We start from the raw sequence: 18,229 nt of genomic DNA, 5'->3' as shown, positions 1-18,229 counted from the left end.
CTTTGAGCCTATGTTTCCCCAATGGGAAAGGCAGGTCCCCCTCTCTCATTTTTCTGTGTTCTCACCTATTCATGGGGTGACCTAGCTCTAACACCATCTGTTCCAGGAATATTCCCCTTTTCCCCATCTGAATGAATAACCCATCCTTTGCTCCTGGATCCCATTGTTTACACTTCCACTGTATAAATTATCATAAAGCCAATTCTTGATTTATCCATACATGTTTCTATGGCACTAGATTGTAAAGTTCTTTAAGGACAGGGACAGGTTTTATCTACCTTTGTGTGTCTATAAAACACCAACTTTGTATCTTAGAAGCTTGGGGAATGTTTGTTGAATTGAACTAAATTGAACTAAGGTAAAGAAGACTAAGTTACAAGATGGATTGCAAATTTCATGTTTTCTCCTCTCAAGATAAAATCATTTTCAGCTCCTGTGGGAATGCATCCCTGCTTAGTGACAGAATTCGCTACAGCAGTTTTCAGTAGTCCGTGTTTAGAGGTTTATTATGTGGACAATGTTAAGTCCAAGCCAGTGCTTTAAGGAGCCACATTACCAAAGGTACATGATTAAATTCCTATTTGTTATTTATCAGATGCCTCTGCCACTTTAATAGCTAACATTAAACACTACGTGCCAGGAAGTCTGATAAGTGCTCAGATGATTTATGTTTTTTTTTCAATCATACCCTAGACCTGAGATTGTACTACTTCATCTGTGTGTTATTTAACGGGGAAATGGGCGCTTCAAGGCACTAACAACTGGCACAAACTGGCTGAATTACTAAGGGCCACAGAATGAAACAGTAGGTGAGGGTGCTATGTAGACTCTGACATCATGTTACAGAAACCCATTCCACTAGGGATACCCGAGTAGTATGCATCCAAGACAATACTTTAAAATGTTCTAAGTTCTTTTTACAAACTGCATGCTGCATAACCTCCAGATGACTTTTGTCCAGGCATCAAGGTTTCTAAATTATTTTTTCCGTGGTAACATTACTAGTATCAAGAGGCTTTATTTAAAAAACATATTAGTGCATTTGAAATACATAAAGGTAAAACGAAAAGCCTGTAAGTGAGATAGATGTTAACAGTTCAGTCATGAAGGAAATCATAATTAAGTTTTATAGTATAATGTAGTGAATTCAAGTTTACAGTAGCTTCAGTTTTGCCCTGTTATATAAACTTTTGAACAAATTATTTGATAGATAATCCTGAGGCTATGATATTTCAGGTCATATTTAGAGGATTTATGAATTAATGTTTGAAAAAAAGTCTTTAAAGAACCTATAGATTAAGGGAATATATATGTTATTATATAATGGTCCTCCTCTGAAGCAACTCTTATGATGACAAAAATACATCAGATCTGTTTATTTAATGTGTTGTTTACTTAGGAGTGGAAGAGCTTCCTTAAGACATCAATTAGAAAAAGAGCTGGCACAGTCTTTGCTGTCAAACGATTTACTTATTCAAGTTTCTTTAGACAGGCTGATGAGAGATCTATGATCTTGAAAATGCTACTGTAGCGAGGGCTTCTTTTCATTCCAATTCCACTGATATTTACTGAAGCATGAGTCTGAGTCATTTAATAACTAGGCTTACTTGGCTTAAGTTTAGTTCCCGTTAAGCAGAGGGATTGTATTTTCAAACTAGCTATTCTTTGAGGGTCATTATACACAATGCCCAACACATGGTAAGGATTCAGAAACTGTTATAGAATGATGCTTTGGATAAGGAATGAATTGGGGAAAGTATAATCACTGTATCACGGTAATAGAATAGGTAGCGATCCAATGAAGAATTTGAGAAATCAGTTCCTCTCATGCCCCAAGAAATCAGACGAAAGCAAGTGGCAGTGGCAATGGGTGATCTTCTTAGGAGTCTCTGCACTTTGTCTAGTGTGTTCTAAAGTGAAATAGCTCAGTGCTTGTGAGGCTGTAGCCATGCCTATTTCTCACAGAGTTCCACGGTTCAGCATTAGGCTCTTAACAAGCAAACTTCAGAGTGCAATACAGTATTTTATGAACTGCTCCTTCAGCAACTTAGTTGAGACAGAGAAATTTACAAACCAGTTCAAATGAGTAGAATCTAGGAGGATCCTACATTTCAGAAACTATTCAGGTAGAACAATGTTAGTTCTAAGCTACCCAAACCAGAACACATAGTCCCAGCTTAACTAGGTAGCTCTACCCTAGTACTATTGTGTCTGAAATTATGGAATAATCTGTGTGGTTTTCCAAAAGCACAAGATTGGCACTTCTACCTAGTTGATGTTCTGTTTGCAAGGGGAAAATATACTTTCACAGATTTGTAAAGAATCAGCAGATGGCCTGCCTATCTCCAAGTCACATCTTCTCCTATTTACTGACATCAACATGATAAAATCAGTCAAATCCTATTTCACAGAGTTACCTGGACATACCATGGTCTCTAATGCTACAAAACTTTTTACTTGTACCTCTCTTAGAATGCCCTTCACTGCACACTACACATTTTTTAATATAACTCAGGAAAGTCTATGAGATCAAAATGGCATCATTTAAGGAGACTGTCCAGATTCTCACTAAAATAAGTTACAGAACAAGATTTTAAAAGGTCACAAATTGAGACAGACAAAATTACACCCAAGTGCTAGGAAATGAGTGGAACTTTCTGATAATAAGACATAATAAGATGTAAAAGACATTTTCGGAGGGAATGACTGGGGAGGTGTATGACAAACTCCTGTTACAGGCATGCCTGGCTTTACTTTATGGAAGAGAGATAAGAAAGACAGAAAGAGAAGAACGACCCGGTACAGCAACCCCCTGCCCTGAGCCCTTATCACTGGAATCTTGATTCAGAAACCCAGAGTCCAACAACAGCAAACTGAAATGCCACATGCTTATTCCTCATACCAAGATTCAGCTGTTTTTCTTGACTAAACACTCCTCAAATTGTTGTAATTTTTTAGTCAATATCTAGAGTTTTGAAAACGTTGACTTGGACCATTTTTGCCAAACATCATTGATTTTATGGAGGAGTGGATTCTCAGAGGTCCTTACTCTTCTTTAGCAAAAAAATAAGCTTAAGTTTCACTGAATTGAAATCAGTTCTCTGCATATTGTGAACACTCCCAAGGATATATGCAGTTTGATATTTTAAACACTCCATTGACCTGAAGGATGTCACACAGAAAGAAAATGATTCACAAACCATTTTATCCTGACTTTGGGTATGGGTTTGTGAATGATAACCAACTGGGATATTCTCCAGTGAGCAATGACATTAAAAAATAAATAACTCAAATGTAAATGTGCATGCTGCTTTCAATTAGCAACATTTAACATCCCCCTCATTTGTAACACATGCAGCAAGTTTTGCAGAAAACTCAAGCCAAAAGGCTAGAAATTATCTCACATTATCTCAGCTAGAGTTTAAGTAGGTTTTTAGATAATAATAGCAAGATGACTGAAGCAGATTACTAAAACATAGTAGACAATTTCAGAAAAGTCAATTATTTGATATGAAATTGGGAAATATCACTGCACTTCTTCAAGAATATTTAGATTTTAGAATCATAGGGCTCCTCATTTCATAAGACCTAGACGTGTGTAAAGTAATGCATACCCTCCTGAAAACTATTTGAGCTTGAGTTCTTAAAAGATCATGACATTGTGTTTACCTTAGTGGCCAAGAAACAAAGATACAGTTTTCCAGTATAATGAGGAAGATTTGGGAATATACTCTATAAGGAGTACATGTAAATCAAGTTGATGTGGCCAGATGATATAAACAAAACAACTACATGGCTGCTAAAGAAAGAGTTCTGGGAAATATTTCAATAAAACTTTTGGCTAATTCACGAAATCATCAAGTTGAAGATGTCAAAGAAATAGGAATATTCTAATTTTACTGTCACCACTATACAGACCCATTTATATATAATTCTTTAAAAGGCAGGCATTTTTTGTGCTTCACTTTATTGCACTTTGCAGATACTGCATTCTTTACAAATTGAAGGCTTGTGTCAAGCAAGTCTATCTGCACCATTTTTCCAACAGCATTTGCTCATTTTGTGTCTCTGTGTCACGTTTTGGTAATTCTTAAACGATGTCAAACTTTTTGATTATTATTTTACTCGTTATGGTGATCTGTGATCAGTGATCTTTTGTGCTACTACGGCTATTCCCTGTAGGCTCAGATTATGGCTAGCATTTTTTAATAATAAAGTAGTTTTGATTAAGGTAGGTATACTGGTTTCTTAGACATAATGCTATTGCACACTTAATGGACTACAGAATAGTGTAAACATAACTTTTACATGCACTGGGAAACCAAAAAATGTATGTGACTGACTTTATTCCAACGTTTGCTTTACTGTGGTGGTCTGGAACTGAACCTGCAACATCTCCGAGGTATCCTGTATTTATGCACTTCCTTAATTCTACAGTGATCCTTTCCTCTCCACTGGCTCTCAGTTGCTCACAGAATAAATGTCAAAGCCTTGAGTTGGGGTACAGGGCTCTTCATCAGCTGATCTTCACGTACAGTTCCAAGCTCATCTCTTGTCAGTTTCCCCCATCTGTCTCTGAAAGCCCAGTCCTCTAAGCTATCATACTGACCATATTTGTGGTCTGAATGCATTCAGACTTCTGCTTCTGATGCTTGTTCTTTCTGTTTTTGGAACTACCTTCTAGTTTTCTGCCTTAAGGACTCAGTTTAAATGCCACTTTGTAAAGCCTGTTGTGGCCTTAGAGAGATCTTAAGCTGCTACTTCTACCTCTATCACTACCATCACCAGTGCTTTTAGAATGTAAGGGACATAGAAAGAATTGTGGGAAATGAAACTGGAATGGAAAAGAGGTGACAATTTTTCAATGGAGTCCGAAGAAAGGGATTAAGAGACAGCAATAGAACAACAAGGGAGGACTCTACAGACCAGTGATGGGAGGAACAGGACTTGGCTAGAATACTGGAAAGGATCCCTTAGGGCCTGAATTTCTGCTGCTGCTAGTTCTCTGTACACTGCCCAAAATTTATGATTATGCTGACTCTAAAGGCATGTACAGTTTCATGTTCCTACTAGGTCCAATTTAGCTTTATTTGAACAGGAAGCACGGAAGAGTTTTCTATCAAAGAAAGAAAAAAATGAATATGCTGGCAACATTTTTCACAATATATTCCTCAGAGACCTTATCCCCTGAGATGTTCCTTGAGGAAAACTATTACATGGGAAAGTAAGTATTGGAAATATTGCATACTGTCAAACCATATTCCTCTCTTGGTAATCCACACATTATATTCAACTACTGAATAATTTGCACATGTATCTGCTATTATAATATTATATAGAATATTTCCACTGCCCTAAAAATCCTCTGTACTGTGCTTGTTCATGCCTCCCTTCCCCCAGCCCCTGGCAATGACCAATCTCTTTACTGTCTCTATTATTTTGCCTTTTGCAGAATGCCATATAGTTGGAATCTTACAGTAGGCAGCCTTTCTAGATTGACTTCTTTCACCTAATAATATGCATTTAAGTTTCTTTCATGTCTTTCCATGGCTTGAAAACTCATTTCTTCTTAGGAGAAGCCTCTTAATTTTACTATCTCCTTTTGTCCTAGGGAAGTGAATTCTCATCTAAGTTCTTTCAAATTTCATCAATCTTGAACATAAACAAAGCAACAGACAAAACATCCTTACGAAAATTTTGTCTTTGCGAGATCACCCTCTCTTCTCTTTGTCCTAATAACCTAGCTTCTTGAGTTATTTAGTCACTCCTTATTTTCTCTCTTTCAATTTACTCCCCCGCCACACACTGAAATCAAACTTTCCCTCATTTATATCCAGTTTCTTTCCAAACTGAGGTTACCTAATAAACCTTTTTTTCCATGACTTTCATGAAAACAGAATCCTGATCCTTCTATCCTTCCAGTTCTCTCTGAAGTATCTCCTTCTTCTTTGATCTTTTTATTGAATAAGTGATAGATAGATAAATAGGTAGGTAGTTAGATTTCACTTTGCACATTACCCTCAGACAATAATATCCACACCCATGCCTTTTACTACAAAATAAATTACAGGTACTCTTTGCTTTTCATGGTACCATATTAACTGAAACATGTACGTATTAGAACCATGTCTGCACTTTGCATAGTTACCATGGAACCATGCAAAACAAGGACATGTTTCCTAGACGCATAAATTTTAGTTAACACAATATCATACAAAGTGAGGATTGCCTATGTTAATCATATACCCCATCTTTATGCAGAGCTCTGGACTTGAATACATTATTTTCTACCAATTATTTCCACTGGCTTTCACAAGGGCTTCTAAATATGTGTAGATCTAAATCTGAATTTTTCAGTCTCCATGCACACTCTCCTCTTGCCATATTCTCTATCACAAGTAATCAGCCAGTAAACATATTTATTAGCACATGTTATTACAAGGCACTGTGCTAGACACCAATGATAACAGTGATGGCTGTATTTCAACAACATGTTCCCTGCCCTTATGTAATTTTCAATCTAGAAGGGACCGCAACTCTCAGTATAATAAACACTATATAAATAATTGTAGTTATCCAATGTCCTGTAAAAGAGACTGTAACTGAAAGAAAGATGAATTTGGCAGATCTCTTTGAGGAAGAAATAAATAGGTTGAGATGTGAAAGGTAAACTGAAATTAGATAAAAAAATAAAGAACAAAAGAGTCTATAAGGATGGGAAATCACATATGTAAAAGCTCAAAGGAGGGAGAAAAAAAACACGAGCTTCTCCAGGAATGGATATTGTAGTTGGCCATTGCAGTTGATATGACAGAAGCCAGAGAAAGACTAGCATACAAAAAAATCTGGAGAGGTGAATAGGAAATGGTCATGAATGGCTTTGTGATTACCATTTTCTTTTGTGTTACCTCAGTCAAAATTTGCAAGTCATTCTCGCTTCTCCCTAACCCTCCCTCTATGTAAGCATTCTATTAACAAATTCCATCACCTGTATCTCCTGAATACCTATCAAATGTATCGATGTCTTTCTATCCCATTTCCTCGCTCATAGTTCTAACCAACAATAGCTCTACTGGATTACTCTGTTATTATCTGGCAACTGATTATCTTGTAACTATCTCCTCTCATATCCTAAAATCCAAGCATACATTGATCGATTGGTTTATTGATTGATTTTTAGCAAACACTTAAATGAAGCCATGTTCCATATATAAACTCTTTTAATCTTTACTTCTACTGTATTTAGAAAGTACTGCTATTGTTTCCATTTTACAAAAAAGGCATTGAAGTACAGAAAGCCTACTGCAGCCCCTAGAATAGTTTATCTTGTTAAAGGCCCTCGCATATGTTACTTCTTGTTTGTGGAACCTCCGCTTTCCTATTCCTGTTTCTCAAGCTAACTCCTACTCATCCTTTAGGTATCTCTTCATTCAGGAAGATTTCCTTTATCCTAAGGCTTGATTTTATCTCCTTGCCATATACTCCATCCTATACCGTGCAGTATTATAATAATATCTGTGTCCATTTTCGTCTCTGTACTCTAAGCTGTTTTTAACTATGTGTGTAATTGAAATTCTATAATTATTTCTTGAATGAATTAATCCATGGATGCATCATATGAGATACGAAATGCAAAACTGCTTTAAAATAAGTGACCATAAATGTGAAATGTTTATAAATAATAAGAGTGCCAACAATAACAATTATGTTTAATTTTATTTCATTTAACTGACAATTGCCTACTCTTTACAAGACACTGTATTATGAAGAGGGAAGAAGTAAAATGAATGAGAAATAACTATTGCCTTCAAGGAACTTACATTAAAAATAATTATATCTAATTACCTAAAGTTGCTTCCTGAAATGAATGCATTTTAAGTTCTTGAGAGCCTTAAAAAGTAAAGTGCTAGAAATAACATATTTAATGCTATTTATATTACTTTACTATATTTTCTTTATGTTTATGAAATGTTGGTACTCATAAAACAAAGCACTTTTGTATAAGTATTACATAGACTTCTGTAATAGTTAAGAGGCATGTTCTGCTTGGCTGCTTGATTTTTTATTTTTAACTTCTTAAGTGGCAATGGACTAAAATGAAGGAATGGCTTAATCTTCATCTTATGATGTTCTAAAAATAAAATATTTGGATCTGATGAGCCAATAAATGCATGCTAACTCAATAAGGGAAAGAATATTCTAGATTTAAAATCCATAAACAAGGACAATTTAACATCCCACAGTTAAAAAAAAATAAAACTAGGCAGTAAATTTTAAACATTTTACATCACTAGAAAAATAGACTGTGACCCGCCAGACAAGCATATTAGCAAAGAGAGTCTATGGAAGCAGAATAAAAGTTTTCATCTTCAAAATGTCCTTGGTTTTCTTACTCAGGCTGGTTATGAAACTGTTATATACAAAATGAGAAATCTAAAAGGTCTGACAGACCAGGTAGCTACTTTACACTGACTACTTAAACAGACGGGTAGAAATTCTTTCTTAATTGTGGTTGGTTAAAGACACATTTTTTTGCCTTATGCCCGACTTGGTATATGTATTCAAATACTGGCATTCTGTTTTTTAACTTATTTTATTAAGAAAAACAAGATGCAGAAACGTATAATAATGAATAATTAAATTAGAGATTGTATGTAAAGCAAATCCTCCAGTGCCCACAATATTGGCAATAATGATGGTATTATTTTCATTATTTAAAAACACGGTATTTACCTATGTGTAGAAAATAAGAAATGATTTGTTTTGGTTATTTTATTGCAGTGAAATTACTTATAGTGAAGTATGCAAATATCAAATGTATATTGCTGACAAATGCATAAACCTTGTAACTAATGTTTCAATTAAAATATAAAACACTTTATCACTCTAGAAAGTTCCCTTATACCCTTTTCCGTCTCCCTAGCTTACCCCATCTTTGGCAACCACTGTCCTGGTTGACAGCCTGATGGATTAACTAAGTAATACCTATTTTAAATATGTCTCATTGTTAAGCAGAAACTATTGTGATACCCTTTTGTAAAATGTGATCTAAACAAAAGCCCTCTGAATTAAAAGGCAAAAATATTTCAGATAGGAGAAACACCTGATGTATTAGAAGATGGAAGAAGCATTTTATTTTCAATTTAATTCAATTAAAAATATCTGCCAATTAAATATCAAATCAAGATTTGTTCTTGCAAAATAATACAGATAATAATTATACGATTAGTTCAAGGACTTTTATCCTATGAAACCCTCCGACTAGACCCTTTCCACAGAAGACAAAGGTAAATATTAGGTAGAAAAATAGATTTTTTTTAAAAAAATGAATGCTGAATATGTAGGAATATAAAGTATCTCCTTCAAATAAATTTTGAACTCCAGAACCAGAAATAGTGTCTCATTCAATTTTTTATTAACATTATATTAGTTCTAGGTGCACGACATAGGGATTTGACATTTGTAGTCATTTAGGAATTCAGCAGCTACCAAAGGAAGGCACCAAAGCAGGGAGGAAGCAGAGCATGGAATCTCCTGTTCCTCTTGTCTCTGATGTCCTGTGATGCTTCCCATTGACCAAATCACATGGCAAACCAGTCACTAAGGGGTCCAGGTGATGCAACTGGGGGATCGGTCAGCCACCTGGACCCAGAGCTGGGAAGAAAAAGGTAGAGAGCAGATCTCTGGTGCCAAATTGAATATAATCAGCATAAAGAGTAACCATTTTCTTTGTAAAAGTGAGAGGAAAAATATAAATCACTAGTATTATAGTTACAAATTTCTCTATTTTGTTATATAATGTTGCTTTGCTGTATTTTATTTTAAAAGGATGTGTAACATTTGGAACTATGTCGACACACTGAAGTAGGTATTTATGATACTCAAATATGAGATGTACTGTTTTCAATTTACTAAATATTTACTATTTGACTACTATGTTCAAAGCCTGCTCTGGGATGATTGGATATTCTCTATAATCAAGGACAGAACAAGAAATAGGCTTAAAGTGCAAGATGAAGAATTTATCATTAGTATTAGTAAGAACACGACCTGGTGTTAGATATTTACCTGAGCCAGCTTAGATTAGCACAAGCTGCAGACAGAGCTGTGAAATCAGTTTTTCTTACACCTAGAAGTCTTTTTTTTTTTTTTTTTTTTTGCTAATAGAAGAATAATGTTCATCTAGAAATAGAAAGGCTAGAATTAATAACTCCTGCTCACAGGTCCAAAGAAATTTAATCTACTCTTAATGCCAACTTATGTGAACAAATGTCACGGAAATAAATTGCTTTAGAATTTTTTTCCTGTAAACACAAGCAAATAAATGGCAATTGGCATCAGTAATGTATGCTTCTACATGCTAGCGTAGAATCACTCTGTGGGATTTGTTTATGAACTTCAATGTCAAAACTGCATTCAATGGTAGAGGCAATTTCCTAAGAAATGTTTAAATATTAGGCTCTTGTTTACTATATTTTACTATATGTGACTGCACTGCAAATAAAATGGGCTAGACTTTTTTCACTCAAATCATTTGAAAAACACCCTACAAAGAAACCCTTTCCACCCACATGAAGAGGGTTTTAGTTCGTTAGGGCTGCTGCAACAGAGAACTACAAACTGAGTAGCTGAAAACAACATAATTTTCTACTCTTATGGTCCTGCAGGCTGAAAGTCCCAAATCAAGGTGTCTTCAGAGTTGTCCTCCCTCTGAAACTTGTAGGGGAACCCTTCCTTGCCTCTTCCCAGCTTCTGGTGGTTTCCAGGTAAATCTTTGGCATCCCTTGGATTGTAGCTTCTGATCTCTGCCTTCGTCATCACATGCCATTCCCTCTGTGTGCCTGTCTTTATATAAGGACACCAGTCATACTGGATTAGAGGCCCACTCTATTCCAGTATGATCTCATCTTAACTAATCACTTCTACACTCTGAGGTACTGAGAGGTAGGAATTCAACATTATCTTTTTTTTTTCCTTTTTTTTTTTTTTTTGAGGGAGGGACAAGCCATAACAAAGAATAAGCAATGAAGTTTTAAGTGCACATCTAGAAATGGGAACTAAGGATGTTCTTGTGAAATTATTCTACTATTATACTATTTTTCCAACACAAAAAAACACATTTCTGACATTTACTTAAATATCTTTTGGTTGTCTTTAACTGATTCAGATGCAGCCAGTTGAAATATAAACAAATTAAATAATTAGTATTTTTAAACGTGTTCAGTACCAAGAGGTACTTTAATTTCCTACTGCCCATCCATTCTATTGACAAGTTGTTTTGGCATTAGAAACACTTTATTTAGAGTTTTAGGAAGATTAATCAGAGGATAAATTAGGGTAGGATAATACTGTAGAAAGAAGATTAGTTTTAGAGTGTTGCTATAGTTCAGGCTAGAGGTAAAAGGGCCTAATTTAGACTCACATGAGGATAAATGGAAATGAGGCAACATGGTACAGTGTGGGACACTTTGGTGTGGATATCTACTGGGCCTATTAAAAGGATGTGCATTAACAAAGGACCTTCTTTGAAAGTATCAATTCCACCCTTGATAGAAAAACAAAACAGAAACCTTATTATAAGATAGGTAACTCAAAGAATCTCTAGGAAGAATAGGTGGGAGGATCAGACTTGGAAAACTGGGAAGATCCCTTCCAGACCATGGGAACTATAAACGGCCTGATGAAAAACATGCCTGGCAGGTTCAAGGAACAGCAAGGAAGCCAATGGGGTTGACAGACAGTAAGCAAGACAGGCCTGCTGTTAAGACACTGGAGGAATAAAGGGTGGCCATGCCGTGCAGGGCCTCGTAGAGCACCACGAGGACTTTTGACTCTTGTTCAACCCTAGGGAAGCTGCATCCCTTAACATATGCGGATGCTCCCGCTGCCATATTTGGAAGGAAACATCGCCAGTCACTAAGACAATTATGGGGACGGAAGCATCAGTCAACCTCTACCATGATGGCTTCTGAGAACTCAATTCCTCTGCTACCCTTACCAGAGTAAATTCTCTATATCATGCCTTTTTTCATTTTATTCTCTTCGAAACCAAAGTCTCTATGTCCACTGGTCAGAGTTTGGGTCACAGGCCTTTGAAAGTCTGGGATAAAAGTTTCTGGTTTCTACCCTGAAGTGGGTTTCATAGAGTAGAAATTCCTAAATACAGGAAGGGTGTTCAAAGCAGGACAAATGCCCAGTAGAGATCCAAGGATGTGTGAAGGTTGATAAAGAAGGAAAATGTAAGGTTAACCCTGAGTATTCAAGTCAGAGAGACAAGATTAGTGGTAACTTGAAGAGAAATGTGGGAGGAAGAGTGAGTGTGTGGGAAAGGAGGTGAGTTCATTTAAAACAAGGGAAATTGAAGTTAAGACTCATAAAGTAGAATTATTCACTAAGAAGGAACAATGAATGTGGACAGGGGATAAAACTGAGCCAGAAGAAAATATATATCCTTTTTGGAAATTACGCAGTGGAAATTTCACAAAAATTGGAGATGAGAATGCTCACTATGTTTTGTTGTCAGTGGGGATAGGAGTGGCAAGAGAATAAGATGGATTTGAATATGTTGAAGGAGAAAAAAGGAGTAATTGGTAGAGGGATTGAAAAATTGAGAGTAAGAGTAATAGAGTATGATAGAGAAATTAAACATACAAAAGAAAGAAGAGATTGCTGAAAAGGAGATTGGGTCAAAGAGTACTGTCTTTAATTTTTGGCTTAAAAACAGAAACATATTTTACTGCCAGGCAGATGAAAAGAAATCAAGTAATTCTTTGAAGCAAAAAAAGAAAGTTTGAGCTAATGATACACAAACTTTAAGGAATATACTTTCTTACTTATTTTTAATTTGTTGTTTATCATAAAGTCATACATGGTCCTGGCTTTAAAAGTGAAAAATTATATAGAAAAGATTGAATTATAAAAAAGGGAAAATACCCTGGTTCTATCCCTTCCACTTATTCTACCCTACCCTACTGCTCAAGACTAACCACACTGCTAAAACTCCACTATGCATTTCTGAAGGTGTGTACGTGTGGGTGTGTGACACATACATGATGACATGGGAGATTTACATCTGTGCATCCTTTTAGAAATGATTCAAGTAGAATCACTTGGTTTGTGACAAACATGACTATTGGGGAATACTAAAGCAATGGATACTAATTTTTTCAGACTTTCTTGGTTCTATTAGATTATCTCAGGCTGTAATGAGAAAATATTCCCAAGACTTCAGTGAATTAACAAATAAATAGAAGCTTAGTTCTCACTTAGGTTACATGCATAATTAAAATTAGTGAAGACCTCTGCTCCATAAAGTCCCTCAAGGATCACAGATGACAAAGAGTCACATTTTCACAGTTGTACCATCTGGAATATGTAACCTCCTCTTAAAGCTTCAACCTGGAAGTGATACACTTCACTCCCTCTGGGACACTGACCAGAACCGGTGACAGTGCTCTGCCTTACTTCAAATGGGGCTGAGATAGGTTGGAAAGCACACCGACGAGCACTCAGTAGTAAATGACTGCCACACGGACTCACAAACACATCAAACCACTACTGTAATGCTGGGGTTCCAGGATCAAGACAGTGAGATACTAGTTAATCATCATAGGATTAGTAGGTGAATATCAGCTTTATGTGACCACATAATTTTGTGATTTAAAGTGATCATGTTTTTCCAAAAATATTTAAACAGTTTCCTATTACAAACATACACTAACAGATTAAAAAAAAAAAACTCCCTAAAAACCAAGCATGTGTAACATAGCCTCCTTTGTTAATAGATATATTCCACAGGAAATAATAAATTTTTAAAGGCTGTCTATCTCAGTTACAAGTCAAGAATAGTCAGAATATTTAAAACAAAACTTTTAATATTTTAGAAGGGTCTTGGCCCTAATCAACATACAGACTCTGATAGACAGGGAGTGAAAAGACAGGCTTTTGACAATACATATACAATCTACATGTCTTACAAAGGACTTGTATCCAGAATATATATACATATGTTTAAAAACTCTCAAAACTGAATGGTCCAATTGGAATGAGAAAGCTAACAGTCCAATTAAAAATTAGGCAAAGTATTTGAACAGATATTTTAAAAAAGAGAATATGTGGATCAAAAATAAGCACATGAAAATACGTTCAATATCATTAACCATTATGAAAATTCAAATCAGAACCATAATAAGATACCACTACATACTAGAATGGAAAAATTAAAATTGAAATTAAAAATAGCTAAAATTCTTGTAACACCAATTCCTGGCAAAGACCCAAAACAATTGCTGCTCTCACACACTAGTGGTGGAAATGCAAAAAAAGGCAGAGCCACTTTCAAACAGTTTCCTATTTTGTTATTTGCTATTTATACTTTTAGCCTAAGAGGATCTCCCTAAAGAGCTCCTCAGTTCCTAGGTGTAGAAGATACGTTTTACAACCCTGATTACTTTAGAAGTCTATTTCTTAAACCCCAAATTTATTCTTAAATTCCAAAAATTATTTCTTTGGGAGTTAATGGTGAATTTCTATGTATGATATAGATTGATGACAATTACGATTTTGACTAATTTCTCTTGACCCTGAATAAGTACACAGCAGCACAAGGGAGATGTGAAAATATGCATAGAAACCAGGTTGAGTTAACCTTTCCCAATGACTCATTTTTTGATGTTAAGAAAAAGCATAACTTGAAAATCAGAATTTGTCCCTCTATTTCATATCTGAAATATTCAGGGTAGAATAATAATGGCTTCAGAGAAGGGAAGGGAAGTGATTGATTTGGTTGCTTAATTCTCTAGGTACCATATCTCTTGGGGCAACAAAGTTAATATCGGAGTAACTGATTATTTTTGTCACTTTTAACTCAATGGATTCTCAAGGAGGCCTCTGGAGAAAAGCTGCCCAAATGATGAATAGGGATTTCCAACCTTAGGATCGTACACATTGATTTTAGTATTCTGGCTAGCTTTAATTATTTCCTTTCTATTCCATGCTCATTTATAAATCTCTTAGAAAGATGTAAAGAGACAATCTCCTTGGTGAACATTAAAAAAAATCAAGGAAAACAACACAAAGCAGATACCACTAGCTTTTTTTTAAGTTGCTGAAAATAAAAGGAATAGGTGAAAGCTTTACAGCCTCTTCATCAAGCTACACAGGAGCGTATTGAACTCTAGGCATGATAGTGACTTGGAATGAATGGGTTTAGTTCAATTCCACCACAATAGAGCGAGAGAAATACAAAATGTGAAAATGCTACTTTCTGCTTTTTAAAATAGTTTCTCTTAGTTTAGAGGAAATGGTTACTAAAGAATCATCATCATCAATGTTTAAAAGGAGGTCTGTGTTTTATAATCAATTCCACTGTGTTCACAAGTTGCTGAGAAGGACTCTTTCCCGATAACAGAGATATTCAACAGGAGGAATTTATATTTAGGAAAAAAATTCTGATGAATAATTAGAACATTAGAATTATAGAAATTCTGGTATCTAATTGGTTTGTAAATCCAAACCAGCATAAGGAAGTATCACATAGAAATCAACTGATTTTAAGGGAGATGCATATCCAGCCTGCATCAGTAGTCACTGGTCACCGAAAGTTAATATTAAACGTGTTTTTAAGGTTTGGGCAATCAGTGCATGTGATAATCTGCTTTTGCAGCAGGAATTTACACTGCCAGCTAAGGAATTTCTGGTGCCAAAAAAATATAAACCCAATAGCCTAGTTCTTCCACTGTTTATAGCTAAAACTCTGAACAAAATACAACAGCTACTTTTCAAGGACTCTGAACAGTTAACAATAGAAGGCAGATTGGCAAGAGGAACCACAATTTGAAGAATAACTGCAACCTGATTGAGGTTTTTTTTTTTTCCTTTTCTTTTCTTTCCTCTTTTATTTCCTAGCCTGATCTGAGGGTATCCTCAAATATGGAACTGCACAGCAAGTATGGGAAGAAAAATTCTAAGGTAACCACTGTCTTTCTGGCCAGAAGAGGGGATGAGGACCTTCTGTCAGCTGTCACCAGGGGTAGAGGGGAAGATCAGCACTTTTTCTTGTTTTCCTCTTCTGGCCCTGCCTCAAGGAGATCCCAGCCACGGATCTGCGAAGTGGTAGTGGTAGCAGGCCCTACAACCTCAAGAGAAACCCCCCTTTCCCCTCTCTCTGACCAGAAAAACTGAGAAAATGGTACCATGACATCCAAAGGTATGGTGTTCAGGACAGGGACCTCAGTTTTTTCTTTTTTCTGTCACTGTTTTGCCCCAGCAAGATCGTTCACACAGAAATAAGCAATAGAGCAGGTAGTTAAAACTCTGAGCTCTGTCTTTCTATTCAGTGGATAGGTAAAAGGGGTCCCTGGAAACGGTTGAGTACATGAGAAATCCTGTAGAGAAGATAGCCGGGAAAGAGGGTTCCCTGACTCTGTGTATGAAGTGACACAAGTTCCAGATTCATCCTTGAAATGCACATTCATGGAACAGACCCAAAGCATAGTATCAGAGGCTGTGAGAACTTAACTCTAATATACACTGAAACCCTAGTCTCACAATGACCCCTCAGAAGTGTGTGTATGAGATAGACCCAAGGCAGCAGAGCAAACACTTTAAAAATTGAACTTACATTAGAAATACAGCTTGAAGAAGTTGAAACAGAACCTGTGGTCTGAAACTAACTAGACTGATGGCTAAAACACAATAAAACAAATTGTGCTTTCTCCAAAAGATTTTAACAGGACTCAAGAGTTTCATGAAATAACACACAAAATGGGTATGGTACAGTCTAAAAGTATTCAACAAGAGGACCAGGAAAATATGAACAATTCTTAAAGGAAAAAAAAGTCAACAAATAAAAACTGCAACATGACCTATATGTTGGGATTATCAGATTTTAAAGCAACTCCATGTTCCAGGAAGTAATGCTAAATTCCTTTGAAATTAATAAAAAATTAATATTAGTGTTAGAAATTACAAAAATATTAGAAATGAAAAAGGTAAACATCTGGAATATTAAAAAAAATCACTAGACAGACACTATAGCAGAATGGAGATGGCAGAGGAAAGATTCAAAGAACTTGAAGACATAAACAGAAATTATACATTTGTAGAAAAAAGAAAAAAATATTGAAGAAAATATAACTCAGGGACCCATGAGATGACAAACTTGAAAGGCTTAATTCATAATATTTTAAAATATTTTTAAATTTTTTTCTCTCCTTTTAGGAATCCAATGACCCAAAAGCTAGACTTTTTTGATATTGTATTTTGATTTTGATTTTACAATTAGTTTCATGAATCCACAGAGCCTTAAATATTTTATAAATATAAAAGTTCATTTTAAGATTATGTCCATGTCTCCATAATTTAAGAAATCCAACAGATTCATTTTCATGAAGAGAATCTGAAATCCTCTTGTGTCACAAGCATTAAAAAAAAAATAAAAACAATTTAGTTTCTGGCAGTGGCATGTTAGATATTCAGAAAAAAAAAACCCTAGGAGTTCTGGATAAAATAAAACAAAGGTTCTTTTAAATACATTGTTAATCTTGTATTGAATAGGGAATACTCCAGGGATTGAAAAAAAGTTTCTTAAAATCAAGATGCTTTGTTAACTATGCTGAATGAATCTGCCAATCTTGGTCATAATGAAGATTCAGTATTCACATTCAATTATTAAGTGTTAGTTACTAGTACAAGGACAGCGGTAAAAACCTTGGGCAGCATGAACTAGAGAACTGAATCTGAAATAACTGCTTACAGTTGAAATAACTGCTGTCAAATAATGAGAGGCTAGAGTAGGAAAAAAAAGATATACAAAGATAAGTGTTGTTTTCTTTCTTTTTTTTTTTTTTTTTCTCAAACTGAGCTCTGGCTGGGAAAAGATAATGTCTCTTAAAAATTATAACCGCAGGCTTGCCCTCACATACAGTTAGATGTCTAAATTTATACTACTTATATTATTATGGAAACCACAAGCTGGTAAGTGAAGCTAACAACTGGATCTCTTACAGCAACTTTCCTGTGCTACCTGGCAGGAAAAAAAAAATCTTATCTTGAGAAGCTTACCTTCAATTTTTGCATTATGATACTGTGATATATGAAGGTCCACTAAGCTTTAGTAATCAATTCAAAATACAAAATTACATAATATGAGGAAATATTTTGGGGATTGTCAGCATAAACTAAAGAGAGCAATGCAGATGACAAGACATTTATAAAATAAAGCAAATGA

At 35.4% G+C, this 18,229-nt stretch overlaps 1 long non-coding RNA gene across 1 annotated transcript in view; it reads left to right on the top strand.

Moving 5' to 3' along the window:
• The window catches only part of LOC135321744 (uncharacterized), a 37,087-nt gene extending 19,950 nt beyond the window's left edge, over window positions 1–17,137 (top strand). Inside the window, exon 3 of the long non-coding RNA XR_010381780.1 lies at window positions 15,907–17,137. This is a non-coding gene — a long non-coding RNA (uncharacterized LOC135321744). The remainder of the gene's footprint in view (window positions 1–15,906) is intronic.
• Window positions 17,138–18,229: the final 1,092 nt, after the last annotated feature.

This window comes from Camelus dromedarius, chromosome 7 (assembly GCF_036321535.1).
Source record: "Camelus dromedarius isolate mCamDro1 chromosome 7, mCamDro1.pat, whole genome shotgun sequence".
NCBI classification, from domain to species: domain Eukaryota; kingdom Metazoa; phylum Chordata; class Mammalia; order Artiodactyla; family Camelidae; genus Camelus; species Camelus dromedarius.
The sequence above is the reverse complement of the archived record's forward strand: the minus strand, read 5'-3'. Positions and strand labels throughout refer to the sequence as shown.